The sequence below is a fragment of the Pleurodeles waltl genome, chromosome 7 (assembly GCF_031143425.1).
Source record: "Pleurodeles waltl isolate 20211129_DDA chromosome 7, aPleWal1.hap1.20221129, whole genome shotgun sequence".
Classification (NCBI taxonomy): Eukaryota; Metazoa; Chordata; class Amphibia; order Caudata; family Salamandridae; genus Pleurodeles; species Pleurodeles waltl.
Window position 1 is genome coordinate 416,991,180 of NC_090446.1, and position 16,158 is coordinate 417,007,337.

A 16,158-nucleotide genomic window follows, 5' to 3' on the forward strand; every position below is an offset into this window, starting at 1 on the left:
CAAAAATACACCACACAGGTTTAGAACAATAAATAATATTTATTTGAATAAAATGAGATCAAAACGACAAATGTCCAGTAAGCACAAGTTGAAATATCACTTTTAAAATGTTTAAAAGAGTCTTAATCTTTAGAAATAAACAGTTGTCTCTTTGTTACAAAAGTACCTGGTATGCGTCAAAAATAACGACACACAGAGACTGAAGGGAAGGAGATGCATGGAAAAATAGGGTGTTGCGTCATATTTTCCGGCGTGGCACAGACAATGCATTGGTTCTTTTCACGCTGCAAGGGGTTTGCATCGTTTTTTGGTGCATAGTCTTGGTTCCTCACGGCTATGCGGGGATATTTGGACGCCCATGGATGATGCGGGGAAAATCCTTGATGCACTGGAAGAGGGCACAGGCGCTGCGTCGATGCAGTAGACAGTGTGCCTAATTTTCCATTGCAAGGCAGGCTATGTGTCAAATTTGCACTCGAGAAGTCGGTCTGCGTCGTTCTAGTTGGCTGTGCGGCGATTTCTCTGTCGCACGGCAGGCTACATGTCGTTTTCGGCAGGTGGTGTGTGGATTTTTGACACGCAAAGAGTTTTGTGAAGAGATGAAGTCTTTTTGGCCCTGAGACTTCTCAAAACAGGAGGCAAGCTCTATCCAAGCGCTTGGAGAGCACTTTTGGCGAAGGCAGAGTCCTTCTCTGCAAAGACAGAGGCCAGCAGGGCAGCAGTCCTTCTCAGCAGTGCAGTCTAGATGAGTCCTTTGGGCAGCCAAGCAGTTTCTCTTGACAGGACGCAGATGTAGATCCAGAAGTGTCTAATTTGGTGGGGTTGAGACCCAGTTTATATACCCAAAAATGCTTTTGAAGTGGGGAAGAATTCAAAGAGTGGTTTTGAAGTGCACAAGTTCCCCTTTCAATTCAGTCCAGTCTGCCAGAGTCCCAGTATTGGGTTTGGCAGTCCATTGTGTGAGGGCAGGCCACTGGCCTTTGCAATGTAAGTGTCAGATCCTCCACCGTTCCAGCCCAGGAGGACCCATTCAATATGCAGATGAGTGCAGGTGTGACTGAGTGTCCCATGTTTGTGGTTGTCTGGGTGAAATGCACAAGGTAGCTGTCAACCAGCCCAGCTCAGTCGTTGATTGGAGACAGGCTGTAAGGCACAGATGGTTTTTGAAATGCTCACTTTCTAAAAGTGGCATTTCTAAAATAGTAATATAAAATCCAACCTCACCAATAAGCAGGATTTTCCATTACCATTCTGGCCATACTAAATATCACCTGGATACCCCTTTCAGATCAAAATCTACCACTCAAAAATTATATGAGGGCAGTCCTGATGCTAATCTATGAAAGGATCAGTCCTCATAGTAGGGGAAAACGAATGTGTGTTTTTCACTACCAGGACATATAAAACACATATGTACATGTCCTGCTTTTACCTACATAGCACTCTGCCCTATGAGTCACCTAGGGCCTACCTTAGGGGTGTCTTGTATGTAGTAAAAAGGGAGTTTAAGGCTTGGCAAATACTTTTAAATGCCAAGTCGGAGTGACAGTGAAACTGCACAACCAGGTCTTGCAATGGCAGGCCTGAGACGTGGTTAAGGGGCTACTTATATGGGTGGCACAATCAGTGCTGCAGACCCACTAGTAGCATTTAATTTGCCGGCCCTGGGCACATGTAGTGCACTTTACTAGGGAGTTATAAGTAAATCAAATATGTCAATTGGGGATGAACCAATGTTACCATGTTTGAGGGCGAGAGCATATGCACTCAAGCACTGGTTAGCAGTGGTAAAGTGCGCAGAGTCCTAAAACCAGCAAAAACAGTGTCAGAAAAGTGGAGAGAGGTAGGAAAAACGTTGGGGGGTGACCACCCTAAGGCTGTCAGGTCTAACACTCCTCATTAAGGGATAAAAATAACAGTTTTTCAAGACTAGCCCCCATCGGTTAGGCCTATCACAAGAAGCCAGAGTGTACCGTTATCGAGTCCAGCTTCTGAGTAATGCTTCTATTCACACTCTGGGTGTAATAAGGGCACCTACAACTGCTGAACGCTGGTATTGTTTGGTTGTCCTAACACACTAAAGAAGAGAGGTTGCCTCCAGCACTATGCACATTTCCTATATAAATAAGTCTGAATACTTATAATGTTAAGCTACTGCTGATATTAAGATATGGTTGTATTGTATTGTAAGGACATGTATATAGCACCTATTACCCTTTGACAAGGCGCTGAAGTGCTTTTTTCAGCACGTAGCAAGGTACTCCAGGAAACCAAGGGCTTGAAGTAGCTAAATTGCGTTTTTTGTTAGCGCTCTCACAGGTAGTTGAAAGTAATATTATGCCCTACGAGCAGTGTTTAATTTGTGTTTATTGTTTCCAGTGCTGAGCACCGGCACTTATTTCTGAGGGCCGGCGCTTAGTTTTCTGCTTCAAGCATTTACTGCGAGCAAAAGACACATGTGGGAAAGACGGAGGAAGAGAAAAACGAAAAAGCGTCAGAAAGGGGAAAAGCAGGAAGCTGACCGAGTGAGCTGAAGGGGCAGGGAGTGGCTATAAATGGACGGAAGAGGTCCGAGGCGGCTTCAGGATTAGTCTGCCTCAGTATTATGTGCTCGCTTTTTTGATTGCAGCAGCCGCGTGTTTAAGAGGAGAGCTTTGAGCACCGGCACCTTTTTCTTTACAAATTAAGCACTGCCTACGAGTTTATATATCCATTGAACAATTAGTGTTCACAGGGTAGCGAGTCTGTTGATACCGAGTCTGTGCTCAGTCATTGATCTTAATGAGACTGTAATAACAGTGAGCAATTTACATTTCACCACTGAATGAGGAAGAATTTCGCCACCATTTCACTATTTTGTTTAGTTATTCACAAAACATTTGCAATGGAATTTAACGGGGCTGGGCAGAGTACTTGTGCACTGCATTTCTGAAAATTCTGAAGCATCGCCTGATGTAAGAACGTAAAAACTCAGAAAATGTAATCTGTTGAGGATTTAAAAGGGGGCCCTGAGAGAATCAAGCTAGAGGGATTAGATTCTGGAACCAGGGAAAAGGTAAGGGAGCCGGGGGGGGGGGGGGGGGGGGAGGGGGGGGGACTGGGGGGCAAAAACGTTGAAGGGTTAGGGTAGTCTCTCCCTCCTCTCTCGGGAAAAGGGAGGCTGCTAGGGTTAGAGGGAAAAAGGTTTCAGGGAAGTTCGAACCGCAAAATAGTATCAGCAGAGTGAATGTATTTATTACCAAGGGCAAAGAAATGTCTTGTGATGGATGGCCGAATTTCTATCCAGGGACGTGCACACCAGTTGTGATAAGCTCTGTAATAGGTTTTCAAGACAATGAACCTGTCCTAATTAAGAGTAACTGTGAAGGGTACTGCCTGTCACCCCTTCCTTTCGATCTATTTGTTATCACACTCTGCTCCTCCCCAGGTATATCAGCCATTATTAATGGACTTTCAAAACTAAAATAATATCCCGAGTACTTTGTTCTCTTTTTAAACGCGGATTCAAAAAATCTTTAGACTGCTTTAAATTGAATTAATTGTAACATTTCCAGATCTGCGTGGTTGTCCAATAATTACACACAAAACAGAGGCACTACTTTTCAGCACCTGTCACAGTTTTGCTGGAGGAATTGCAGGGCAGTTATTGTAAGGCCCCAAATAACCATTAAAGGATATGGTTCAAAGTTAAAGGACCTATGCGATCACGACGAACAAGAAAGGGGCCTTTCTAATGACGAGATGGAAGTGTTTTTCTTTGTCCGTTATAAAAGGGATAGCGCTAGTTAAAATTAACAGGTTAAGACTTTCAATTTCTGTCATTTCCACTTTACCATACTTTGTTGCGTGCCAAATACCTCAAGGGTTGGTGTCATCAGTAGCTTCATGTGGTCCTACAAGCAGCCCCGTATTATTTTCTTAACGCATCAAATGAGTGCGACAGAAGGTGGTTTAGCACTGCCCAATTTCAGAGGGTAATATTGGGGCCGCTACATCCCACTATATCAACAGATTCTTTCTCCCGAGCACACAACAGTACTATGATAACTCATTATTAATAAAAAAAAAAAAAGTAACTGAACCCAATTTGAACATCTTTGCTATCTCGTTAACCTCCAAATCTGAAACTCTACATTCAAGATCTTGGGCGAAGCATGGAAGTCAATCAAGGCCCTATTCAAGACCTGCAAGATTTTCCTGACTTCCTATTAGAAGAAGAGGTAGGAGAGTGTAGGTATGCGCTAAGCGGTGCCTAACAAATGCAGAATTATTCCATTAGATGCATTGGTGGAAAAACTTTAGAGAATAACAGAGAAAACATTCCTGTTCTATTGCCAGGTAGCAAGTTTTACAAACATGCTCTCAATAGTTGAAATACTCGATTTTTCAGATCATGAGTCTACAACAATATTTAAAGGAGTAGAACAATGGTGTGAAGTTCTTTGCACTTTCAGGACAGAGGCAAGCAGTAGTAAGATTGCCATGGCCGGTTTTAGCACTGGTGGTACCCGATGCAACAATCTTTTTTTGGCACGCCCCCCCCAATCCTCCCCGTTACCTCCCAACACCCCCCCCCCCTCCAAAATTACCTCCTCAGATTCACTATAACCTTGCGAAAGTGCCCCTCATCTCTCCATAGCCCTTCTCTCACATACATTTAATTTGTTTTAAATTGCTGGTAAACACTTGATCTACTAATCCACTCAGCTATCAGCATAAAATGCAGATCTGTTCTTTGCAGCAGGCATATTAACCCTCTGCACTACTTTATGGCAAGTCAGATTTGCCACTAGACAAAACTCCAATATCTCTCTCTAGCAGAAACATTCATTACAAGAGTTATCTTTACATTTTTATTGCTGCCTCAAAGTTGGTTTGCACATAGGACTCTGCAGCCAGTGCTTTTAAATATTTAAGTTATTGGTAAACACAGCACCTAACTCCCCCCCTCTCTCCTTCCCCCCTCTCTCCTCTTCAGGTCAGTGCCCAGGGCAGCCACACCAGTCGCACTGCCCTGAAGCCAGCCCTGCTGATTGCTAATAAACAAACGAAAATGGGAATTTCAGTTACATCTTCAATGTGAGTTGAGATGTATGAATTTATGGTTTCGTACCTTTGAGGCACGAATTTCAGTTGGCTTCAGACCTTTGGAAATTGGGGACTATAATGTGGAAAAACTTTATAAGATGCAGAGCACAATTTCAGATAAATGGCCCAAGTGTTGCAATAAAAAGTATAGGAAGCTCTCAATGTATGTTTTGGACATATCTTTATCTAGATTGGTTGACTCTATAATGGCATACCTCTCATTTTTAACTATTTCTCTTGAACCAAATGCTGGGCTACATTTGTCAACTCAAATTAAGATTGTGTTATTGCAAAGTTGGTAGCTAGCTCGTCGTCGTTTAAAACAAGCAATGCAATGGGCCTTGCATTTGCACGAGTTAGAGCTTTTAGCGTTGTTAATTCCTAACTGGACTTGTCTTGTCCTTAAATTGAAAATGAAAAGTAAAAGAGTTGACATAGGTAAGCCGATTCAGAGCACCCCGACCGCCATGAGCATGAGTGCGAAGAAGAGATACAAAAGGAAAAAGAAATTCACTCGCAGTAAAATTTGTAACAGGGTTGATGGCCAAGGTGTTAACAAAACTGCCCCAAGGAGAGACAAACAAAAAGCATTTACCAATGATGATGAAGGATTTTTGAAAGGCAAGCCCACGAATGAGTGAAAGTGATGGGCGTGTGGTGGACGAGGTTAAAAGCCCACAGATAGATTACAACACGTCCGAGCTCGACCTAAAAAATGGAAGGAGGGGAATCCTACAGAATTAATATGAAGGTTAGCGAAAATGGCACATACATAAGTACACCAAACCTAAGCTACTGGAGTTATGCAGCAGGAGAGGGTCAAATTATGCAGCAGGGTTGTTAAATTATGGGGCAAGAAAAGGCAAGTTATGCAGCACATTGTACCATAGTATTACTGCATTATTTTGACACATAGTAACACTGTCAGGGCAGATATTTCATCCCATTGTAGCCAGCTTAAAACCCGAATAAGCAGTTGAAAGATGTCCAGTCAACTTTATGCTAAGTGCTTGCCACTACGCAGAGACACATGGTGTAGGAGGCTGGCCTGGTTTGTAGTGGGTACCTAAGGTACTTATACCTTAGACCAGGTCTAGTTATCCCTTATTAGTGAAATGTAGGCAGTGTTCCAGCAGCTTAGGCTGTCTAGTGGTAGCTGTAGCAGAGCAGCTTAGGCTGAACTAGGAGCACATGCAAAGCTCCTGCAATACCACTATAGTTACTCAGTACTTATACACAATAAAAGACAATACTCAGTGTTACAAAAAATAAAGGTACTTTATTTTAGGGACACAAAGCCAAAAATATCTTAGAGGCAATACTCCTTCTGGAGGTATGTATTATACACAATATATACACTAGTAACCAAAATCGGGTAAGTAAACAGTCATAGAATAGTGCAAACAGTAGAAAATACAATAGATTGCCGGGGGCCTAGGGGCAACACAAGCCATATACTAAAATAGTGGAATGCAAATCACAAATTCCCCCTTAGGCAAGTGTAGTGTGTAGAGGGGTGCTGGAAGTGTAGGAAAACACCAAATGCAAGTAGAGCACCCCACCCCAGAGCCCAGGAAAGCAGGAGTAAAGTATAGCAAGTTTCCTCAGGATACACTACAAGTCGTGATGAGAGATTTTGCAAGAACCAAGCAAGACTGCAAGCAACAAACAATGGATTCCTGGACCTGAAGACTTGTGGAGAGAGGGGACCAAGTCCAGAGGTCAAAGAAGAGTCTAGGAAGGCCAGGAACCCCTGCCAACCTAGAAGATGGTGCAAAAGTGGATTCTCTGGTAAGAAGAAGAGTACAGAAGAGTACCAAAGAAGATGGCTGCGGGTTCCTGCTTGGTGCAGGTGATGTCCCATGTTGAGTTGTTGGATGCAGGCTTTTTGCGTTGCTGCATTCGGCCAAGAAGCCTTGGTTCAAGCAAGTACGCACTTTGTGTTAAAAAGGAGCTGTCTGGACCCAGGAGGGACCTGGGGGTCTCAACTCGGACTGAGGAGACAGAGGGGGCTCTCAGCACTTCAGAGAGCCCTCAGAAGACCAGGCAGCACCCACGGGGTCCCAGAATATGGGGACAAAGAAGATGCAAAGTGCGGTCATCGCAGCACTACACTGGAAGGTCCCAAGCCGCCGGGGAATAACTCAGGGAGCTGTGCGTCGCAGGATGTAGTGCTGGGGACCTGGGCTACTCTGTGCACAATGGATTCTTGGAAGAAGTGCACAGAAGCCCAAGGAGCTGCAGAAGACGCGATGCACAGGGGTACTGTCACAGCACGGGGAGGCAAGCTCTTACCTCCACCAAATTCAAAAGCAGGGAAGTGACTCAGTCACTCCACAGGATATTCCTTCAGTTCTTCTGGTCCAGGATGAAGACAGGCAGTCCTCAGAGGGTGCACACCTTGGAAACTGTTGCAAATGCTGGCTGGAGCTGAAGTTGCAGGTCACAGGAGTCGTCCTGGATACTTTGTTGCAGTTACAGAGGTTCCTGGAGCAGTCTGTGGTCGATCTGAAGGTCAGAAGCTGAAGCATAGGATTCCTGTAGGAATCTTGCAAGCTGAATCTGAGGAAACACCCAGAGGAGAGACCCTAAATAGCCCTGAGAGGGGGATTGGCTACCTACCCAGGTATGCACCTATCAGGAGGGGTCTCTGACGTCTCCTGTGCTGGCCATTCAGAGGTCTCCAGAGGGTCCCCACACCTTGGAATCCAAGGTGGCTAACGGCAGGGATACTCCAGAGGCACTCTGGGTACCACCCCTGGGGTGGTGATGGACAGGAGAGTGGTCACTCCCATTTCCTTGGTCCACTTACGTGCCAGAGCAGGGACTGTGGGTCCCTGAACCGGTGTAGACTGGCTTATGCAAGGAGGGCACCATCTGTGCCCTTCAAAACATTTCCAGAGGCTCTGGAGGGCTAACCCTCCCAAATCTGTAAATCCTATTTCCAAAGAAAGAGGGTGTAATACCCTCGTCCCAAAGGAAATGCATTGTTCTGCCTTCCTGGGATTGAGCTGCTCAGTCACCAGGAGGGCAGAAACCTGTCTGTGAGGTGGCAGCAGCTAGGGTTGCAGTGGTAACCTCAGAGAGCTGGTTTGGCAGTAGTTGGGGGTCCATGGGATTGCCCTCAATGCCAAATTTGGAATGGGGGACAATTCCATGATGTAAGACACCTCACATCGCCATATTCGGAGTTACCATTGTGAAGCTACATATATGTATTGACATATATGTAGTGCACGCGTGTAATGGTATCCCTGCACTCATGAAGTCTGGGGAATTGGCCCTGGACAACGTGGGGCACCTTTCCTAGTGCAAGGGTGCCCTCACAAACAGGAACTTTGCACCTAGCCTTTAGTAAATGAAGGCTAGACATATAGGTGACTTATAAGTTACTTAAGTGCAGTGAAAATGGCTGTGAAATAGTGTGTGCACTATTTCACTCAGGCTGCAGTGGCAGTCCTGAAGAAAGGTTTGCTGAGCTCCTAATGGGTGGCAAAATATTTGCTGCAGCCCATAAGGATCTCCTGGAACCCCAATGCCCTGGGTACCTAGGTACCATATACTGGAGACTTACAAGGGGGGGGTCCAGTGTGTCAATCAGAATTGGAATATGGAGTCACTAACCTATAGTGACTAATTTGATAAGTAGAGAGAGCATAATCACTGGAGTTCTGGTTAGCAGAACTTCAGTGACACAGTTAAGCATACTGACAACACCCACATAGGCCACAAACTATGAGCACTGGGGTCCTGGCTAGCAGGATCCCAGTGAGACAGGCAAAACGCACTGACAAACAGGCAGGAATTGGGGGTAATATGGCAAGAAAGATGGTACTTTCCTACACATGTCAACACACTGTTAGTAACTTTTGTGCGTTTGAGCTAGAAACATTTTTTTTTGTTACACTCTCCAGATTATGCAGCAGATGATGGAATATGTGGAAAGCCTGGCAAACCCAAAATTAATCTAAAAACTCCACATAATCACATAATTCCAGTGGCCCTGGCACCAAACTACATATCAAACAACTGCTTTCTTTTCTCCGATTACCTTTAGAGCTCAACATACCTGACAGATGATGTATTGGAACACGTTTCTGCCATAAGTGGGTTTTACTGAGGGTTGCTGTTGTGGTTCAGACTGACTTGCACATGAAGGTCATTGTGCAGAAAAAAACCTCTCCGCTTTTTCATGTTAGTATTGTTTTTGTTAGCAAAGGTTTTGTGGCGAATATAGGAGATATTTACAGCAGCTGAAGATTTACTATATATTACTTTATTCAGGAAGCTAGGTGCAGAAGTAAAGTGAAAACAGTATATTCACCAAAGGGGTGGAGACAATGTATGTACATTTGTGTGACAGTTATCAGGTTTGTAATGCTTGGTTTCTTTGGTGTGTTCTGTTTCAATTTAGTTGTGCATTTTTACCCTTTTAGAAGGCCTGTGCCTTATTTTCTCTGTGGTTTCCTCTGAACGTCCTAGATTCCCTAGTCGGGTGTTTCGCATACTAATCGATTGTCCAAGCTAGGGGTCATAAGCTGGAGGCACCCTAGAGTTTATACAACTTATTTTCAGAGATCTCTGAAGATTTGTCTTCACGCAACAAGCAGAATATAGTGTGCCATGAAAAGAAGGGTGTTCCTTGCTCCTTATGTTACCTGTTAAGAGACAAGCTAAAATTAATTGGAACTTATTTTATCTGCATGAATCTGGCGCCCACACCCAGCAGGAGGTGTACTTCTAATGAAAGCTCTGCTTTAACCTGCACGAGCGGCAGTTCAAATACTGCCCTTTTCCCTCATAACTTAAATGCATTCTTTGGATCACTGATCCAGAGTTGTGCGTAGGGTGGTCATGCATGCCGGGTTTTCTTACCATGCTTACAGCCTGGTTGAAAGAATAGGAAATAATGTCTTGATATTCAACTATTTAATGTGTATTAAGGTGGAGACTTTACTATGCTGCAGAATATTTTTTTAAATAAATAAAAGTTTTTCTGCTATTTAGCGGACAGCGATTATGTCACTGTTTAGCGGGCGTTCGAGCACACAGCAAATAATTCTCATCGCTGGGTACCTTGCCAATAAGAGGGTCCTGGAGCAGCATTTTCAGCTTCAAGGATTCTGCAGAGGTTAATGTTGTCTACCTTTGAGTGTACTAGAAAGGAAAGTAATAAAAAAGTGTATGAGAAAGAAATACCCAGTGAAAGTTCCTTCAGGATATTCAAGACTTAGAAAAGGTGATGGGAGTTAGAAAACCATATACAGTATGACAGTAAAACATACACACTGCATTCAATTTCCAGTCTGAGCTATTAGAAAATGAAGAAGTAGCTACATATAAGTAAAATAGAGAAGTTTATACTATACATTAAAAACGAATAAGTGTTGGCAATATACATACTAACTAGAAAGGTGCAGCACCTCCTGGGCCTGAGTAATGAGTCTGAACATATTGTTAGTGCCTAGGCTTTAAAACCAAATAAACCTTTTATTACGTACTGTGGCCGAAGGCAATCTCTGCAAATGACGGAAATAGGCAAAATGTTCGACTTCAGCCATACATGAAATGTTAGCTGTCAGTGGGACAAGGGTACCCAACTGAATGCAGACAGCCTTTCCTTAGCTCTACTCTAATAGTCTAGGTCACATTGTGCTTCAGCGGGAAAGCTGTGCAAGTTCAGAACTGTTGGGAGCGTTCCTGCCGAAACGTCTCTAGAATGGCTCTTCTGGTTAACTTCAAATAATCTGAAAATGATTGCAAATCTAGAGCCCTAGTACGAGGCCACCTTCCCCCTCCAGTTAGTAATGGCACCTTAGCCATGTGACAGCCCGATTTCAGAGCCAGCTGAACGCTCACTTGTAAGTTTGTGCACCTCTCAGTTCCTTCATACTGCTGCTCCCAATGTATTCTTCCGTTCATATTAATGCACGCGGTTTCCGATCTGTGCGCCGCGGCACCCTGGTGTGCTGTCAAAACTAGCCAGGGATAACGCGAACAAATCGGCACCAAGCACACAGCAAGCCAGGGACTGCAATGCCGATCACGCCTTGACAGTGCACCTCAATCATCAGACATTAAAGGAAAGCATGGGTGAAGTGAAACGCTCATCACTGAACAGCAGTGTGCGCTACACTCATCTTTTCCTCTTGATTTAAAATATCGAGGGAGTTGTATGCAAAATGCCATTTGTTGGTGGATGGAAGTGTGGCCAGCACTGCAAAGTTAACAAACGGCTTGTTTGCAGTATTCATCTTCCCATACGCTACCTGCTGTCGCCTTTCAGCCAGTTTCTCTGGACCCTTTGTTGCCGCATATGTCAACAGAAACCTTCTCCCATCTGCGCTGCATAGGTGCATGCCCAGGAGGCAGGGGCGTGCACAGCTCGGAGCCACCTGGTAATTACAGGTGTGCTGCGCGCTGCCGGCATCGGGCCCTTAGTTAGGAAACATATGTATCTTTTATTGTGCTCCCAGAGCATGTGCCTGCACACACTTTGGGATGCTCGTCCATCTGCTTACCCACGCGCAACGTCTGCATGTCTAGGTATTGACTTTCAAATTTATCAAAGTGATTAAAGCCAGCTTAACGTTAAACCGGCAGCATTGCCGCAGCTTCTTTGGTGGCGGAAATGCCAAATGCAGAAATGCTGAAATGGAAAATGTACATCATTGTGCTCTCTATTTTGGTCTGCCAGTGACATCCTCTGAGTTCACTATTTGAACTAAGACTGCTAACTACCGTAAGAGAAGGGGCATCTGGCTGGCAGAACACCTATTCCCATGCACAACATATCAATTAGTCTAGGTTCACACTAGTAGTCTGCATACATAGATGAAGGGTTTTATCCCAGTTGCATTTTTCCTATGAGATGAAGGACGAGCCTAATATCCGATACATGGATAACATATACCAATTCAGTAGATCTCAGCTTTACCTTAAGGCATACTGAAAACATCTGCGTCGTTTGTTAATTATTAATATGATCCGATGTTGTGATAAGCTGCAGAACAAAATCCATATGCAGACCCCACTGCTATTGTTTCCGGCTTAACCAATTCAAGTTTGTTGTATTAAATAACTTGTTATATATTTATTTTGTCACATTTATGACTATATTACCTTCATTTGCTTCATCCTAATTATTTTCCGGTGAGAGAAATGTAAGTACTCCTGCGGCCGTGCTTCCATCCCCCCACCCGCCAAAAAAAGTAATATAATGGGAAGCCGCAGCCAATGCCAAGAGGTCAAGGGAGCCAAGGGTCAGAAAGTTTGGGTATCGCTGCAGTACGTGCTCAAATGTTGTGTACCCCACAGCCATTTAACTCAAAGCACCACTTACCATTCTGCCCAAATGCCCCCACTCAATGCCCCACGTTGTCTCTAGTTTATGCATTATGATGCTTTCTTTTGTACTCCAGCCCAGTGACCCCCCCCTCTCCCTCCCCAGACACAGCCCCCACAAGCTGCCCTGTTTCTTTGCTCCTTTTGCTGTTCTCAGTACCCCATATGGTATCCTGTGCACCCTATCCACCTTCAAGTGTGACAAATGTTTCCTAACCACTAATCCTCCCCTCTACTTGCTGTAGGCACTTCTTCCCTCTCTTGTCCAGTTCCCTCCTTGTTGCTCTCCACAGGCTCTTCCTCTTTTCCCCATATACTCTGCCCCACCACTAACTGCCCATTCTGTTTGACTCCAGCATGCACCTCTTCCCCAAATTCCGACTTTCTTTGTCACTGTTTCACCTTTCAGTAGCCATACTAATTTATCATCTGATTTACTCCAGTGCAGGGCTACCCCTGCCCGATGTCCTTTCACTGCAGCTCTTAGTGTCCCCCGGCTATACTCGCTGTCTCCCCAAGCCCCAATTGTACTGCCAAATCTGCAGTCAGCACCAATTGCATACAGTTTTTTAACCTCACAACTTTGGCCACTTTCCCTAGAGAGCTATTATATGTTTCTCCAACTCTATGTAGAGTAGTATGTAGGTTTAGAGCCCCCAACATGTCCATGCCCTCCATTGCACCACTCAGCCCAAAGTCCAACCCTCCCTCTTTGCACCCAATGTACTTCTGACACTCTTCTCCCTCTGTATACCAAAACTCAAATGGCTGTTTTTGCCCCCAATTTACTTCTGACACTCTTCTTCCTCTGTGCACCAAAGCTCAATTTGTCTGTTTGTCACTGAGCGTACCTCTGACACTTTTCTCCATCAGTGCACCAAAGTTTGAATTGCCCTTTGAGACTGTTATATGAATTTCACTTCCGCCATCAGTTGCTCACTGTGCCCTCAAACTCCCCCATCTCTGTGACTCTGGTTATCCACAATGTGCCACTTCTTGGGTGTCCCTGATTACATGTCTTTGCACCCACTCAACCTTTGCTACCCCTATAAGTACCACTTGCTCAAATGTCACCTGTGTGTACCCTACCCTGAAATGCCCACAGATGCCAACGCCCCATGTTGTAGAACCCCTCCCTCCAAGTCCTAATGCACTGAGTTGCCTCCTCTAAGCATAAGCGTTTTCTGACGCCACCCTAGTTATATCGGTGCATTGCTCCCTTTTCTGTGAGCCAGATTGCGACTAGTGCTGTGTCCACACCATATATTATCCCCTGGAACTCTCATTCGCTGTAAACTTAAGCTGCGTCCTATCCCAGTTACCTCGGTAAGCGCTCCATTCATCTCCTCAGCTTGTCTGTTACCCACTTCCCTTGGTACCCACGTTAAATCAGGTGCCCTCTTTGTCTCTCTCCGCTCCTGTTACTTAAGTGACCCACCCAGACACCACTGTCTGTTTCCTCTATCCACAGTTACTCTGATTACTTTTAGTTGTGCTTTCATATTCTGTACCAGCAGCCCTCTCTCTGTGGCTTATCTCTAACTGCCCCCAGTTACCAACTCCCCTGTCTCTCATGCTCCCTGTCTTGCACTCTTCTAAGTGATCCGTCTGATTACTTTAAGTGCCAATGTATGGCTCTGTCCCTGTGCCCATGGTCCCATCTCGGGACGCCCTCCACCAAATGTCATAGCTTTTGTGCTTTGTGGATGCCTCTTTCTCTGGCCTGGTCCACCAATGACTCCAAGTACTGTGCCCTCACTTTAATACATTTAGTCACTCAGTGATTCCCTACTAAGTGACCTCCGAGCTTGCTTATATTGCTCCTTCACATACCTCACGGCAGTCCTCAAAGCCCATGCCAGATCCACCTGACACTGAACCCCCAGGCCCAGTTGTCCCTTTAGGTGCCCGCAAATGTTCTTTTGATGTATCATACTTGGGCCTTCTCGATATCCCCCCTCCACGTATTGCCTCCTCCTGTTCCTTGAATGACCCTTGCCACTAACTATCTTTCCATGCCTGCCCCTTCTCCATCCTAGCATCTGTGGCTTTCCTGTGACCAAGATGTCCAGCCCTCCTATCTGACGTGTTCCTGCGGTCTATGTTTTTGTATGCACTTAATTTATTGAAACAGTGACATTTTAATTGTGGATGAATTACCTTTTTAAGTGCATGGTATTTAGATGCCTTAGCCTTCATAACGGCCTAGAATTGTCCACCACTTGCCCTTGAATTTGTTTTACTTTAATGTCTTGATAGTATGTGGTTCAGTTTTCATTCTTTTGTTCACAAGGTAAAGATGTTCAGACATACAGGGTTTCATAATGATACAGCAAAAATAATCTACTTTGCAGCATTTTGTTGTGTAAGCATTTTATATTCACCAATTACAATGCAAACTTTATCTTTAGACTCCTTTTATCCTACTATTGCCTTCTAATGCATTCTGTTCAGCAAGGGGGGGCTTTACCAGTTTTCGTATTGTAATTGAGTGATTTGCTTAATTATGGAATTTTCTTTCTAAGACTGTTGGGAGGCAACACAGTCGCAGAACAACTACCAAATAATTCCACTAACCAAATGCCAGTGTTGTTGGCTTTACCAATGCATATTCTAAGTGCCACAATTTCTCACCCCCTCTCTGCTCCACTGCTACGTCTGCATATCCTCTTCCTCCATTTGCCCTTCCCAAGTGTCCCAAGGTAAAACCTCTCACTTTGTACCCAGGCGAACACTTGGCATGGCTAAATCTCCATTTGCAAGCTGCGTGCCTCCCCACGAGCTTCTGGTGCCCCCATCTCAGTCTACTCAACACCATTTGTTTCCATTCAGCTTCATATCCCTCAGATGCCACTCCTATGTGCCTCTCATTTCCAATTACCCTACCCTCGGACACTTCTTCCCTTTGTGCCCCAGCAGGCTTCTTTCCATTGTCCACTCTGTTTGCCCAAGTTCTGGGTCCCAAATATCATCTATCCATGCCCTCTACTAGTGCTGTGTGCAAGAGTTGCAATGTAAAGTCATAGGGCCCCCTTGCAGAATGTGACGAAGGGCCCTTAGTCTCACATATCTCACAGATATTCATTGAACCCTGGGCAGACATGGGGGCCCTTGATATGTTTCGGGGGGTGGGGGGGGCGGTGGCTAAAAAGTTGGAGCTTTATGCCCCTGCTCCAATGTCTCCATTTGTGTTCCCCAGCCCACAATCACCCTTTGACGATCTACAGCAATTCCCTCTATCTGTGACACCTCTCCACGCCCTCCGCACCCACCCTAATGCTTATTGTCTTTTATTAGTAGTGCCAGGTTTTTTATGTCTGTTTTAATTTTAATTCTAAAATCTGCAACTTCTAGAATGAATAGATCTGATTTAAACTCAAAGGATTTTTATTGTTTTGAAATAAGCTTAATAACAGATTCCTCAAGAGCTTGACCTAATATATGTAAAATATCTATATCTGCAGAAATTGTGTTTCGGGAAATGTTTGAATCGGTTAATAGTAACTCTGTTCTGGAATATGTACAGTGTGATAAAGAATAAAAAGCCTAATAATTTAAGGTGGAGTTATTCATCACCATATAGTTGACCATTCCTAAAAAGGCCAAACAAGTTATGTTAGCAATACTCTATCATAAGGGCATTCTGTTCATTAAAATTATTTTTTAATTTATAAGTCTGGTTTCTACTGACCAGCTTTAATGGTATTACTATTGTTAGTAGCCTTT

At 44.5% G+C, this 16,158-nt stretch overlaps 1 protein-coding gene across 10 annotated transcripts in view; it reads left to right on the plus strand.

The window, feature by feature from the left end:
* Positions 1 to 16,158, plus strand: part of MTCL2 (microtubule crosslinking factor 2) — a 763,577-nt gene that overhangs the window by 458,562 nt on the left and 288,857 nt on the right. The window lies entirely within an intron of this gene.